The sequence below is a fragment of the Herpailurus yagouaroundi genome, unplaced genomic scaffold, assembly GCF_014898765.1.
Source record: "Herpailurus yagouaroundi ecotype Mexico unplaced genomic scaffold, PumYag 161, whole genome shotgun sequence".
Classification (NCBI taxonomy): Eukaryota; Metazoa; Chordata; class Mammalia; order Carnivora; family Felidae; genus Herpailurus; species Herpailurus yagouaroundi.
Window position 1 is genome coordinate 2,893,669 of NW_024412402.1, and position 1,485 is coordinate 2,895,153.

General features: G+C 54.6%; 1 protein-coding gene across 1 annotated transcript in view; it reads left to right on the top strand.

Annotated features, from left to right (window-relative positions):
• The first annotated feature begins 931 nt into the window (after nucleotides 1-931).
• Nucleotides 932-1,485, top strand: part of ZC3H12C (zinc finger CCCH-type containing 12C) — an 84,303-nt gene continuing 83,749 nt past the window's right edge. The window contains exon 1 of the mRNA XM_040482920.1: nucleotides 932-951. The gene's annotated coding sequence lies outside the window, so the exon portion shown is untranslated. The remainder of the gene's footprint in view (nucleotides 952-1,485) is intronic.

Below are 1,485 nucleotides of genomic sequence, written 5' to 3' on the forward strand. Positions count from 1 at the left end.
CAAGGTGTACCTTCCGTCTTACAGTTACCAGGATGTCCATGGGCACCAGCCAGCAGGATGCTGTCAGCTGGGACCCCGTCATCAATAGCTAAAGGGCTACAAATGTTGGCCAAATAAGTGGGGACACCTGTACTGCTCGACGGAGCCATAGAGGCAGTTTTTGTTTTTTTTGTTTTTTTTGTTTTTTTTTTAAGAACTGGGAACTATAAAGTTGTAGCCCCAATAAGGGGTATGGATGTCACTACCATTAAGTAACCCAAGCAAATTCAGCAGATCCCGGCTTACATCACATATGCTCTAGTGAAAACAATTCAGAGAGACAAGAGAGAATTTCATTAAAGGTGAAAAGTCTCATCATCAAAGGCATGATGGTCCAGTGAAACAAGGATGTGCTTGGACCGCAGACAGGCCTGTATATCCTTCCTGTTCAAACCGTGTCGCTTCAGCAAATTTTTCTAACCTCAATTTTCTGAGGGATAAAGGGGATAATAACACCTAGCTCACGTGGCTGTGGTGACACACACATGAGACAATGCACTTAAAGCGGGCTACCCAGTCTGTGGCGCATGGTAGGGACACAAGCCACATAAATTCCCTTCCCTTTCACTCCCAAGGCGGATTCATCCGGCCCAAGGCTAGGAGTGGGGTAGCCGCTGAGAATTCCACAGGCAGGCGAATACGATTATTTGAACATTACTGAAATGTTGACCTAAATTGTGCCGGCGGTTGGACTACTGACAGGAGAGAAAAAAAAAAGGCTCTCTGCTCTCAGCGCTCTTCACTCTTGCAACTCAGCGCACAGGGCTGTCCGTCTCCTCCCAACCTCCAGCGGGAGATCTGGATTCATCCCGGGTTTAACCTCGATTTTGACACACTGCCATTTCCAATAAGGCCAGTTTCCTTGCCGAAAGAAGTCCTTCCCCTGGGTGAAATCCCAACAGCTTCATTTGTGTAAGTTCCCTTATTGGTCTTGCTAACGCGGGTGTGGTTTTTCCTCGTTACAGAATATTGATAATCAGCAGAGGAGCACGGGCAACTCGCCCTAAGTAGGCAGCCTGTCGGTTTCCCTGCCCGCCCAGGGAATGAATGGGCCGCCTTATTGCTGCGAGGACGAGGTGTCGCCGAGCAGAGAGGCGCCCTCCCGGACGGGGCTGGGGGGCGGGCCGGGAGAGGAGGCCAGGACCCCCGGGCCGGGCCGGGGGAGGGCAGGGGTGCGAGGGGAGGAGGCCAGGCGGGCTCGGTGGAGCCCGACAGGTTCCCGTGGCTCCCCTCACCCCTCTCCACGCCTCCCGGGTTTTCCCCTTGGCTCGGGGTTTCCTGTTTCAGTTCTCGGTGATCTCCAGCAGCAGGTGCTGGTTTGCCAACCTCGGCTCCAGAGGAGGCGAAGGAGAAGGAAAAGAGGGAAGGGGAGGAGGAAGCGGCGCGGCGGCTGCGGCTGCGGCTGCGGGCGGGCGGGCGGCCGAGGAGCGAGGCGGCAGGCGGGAG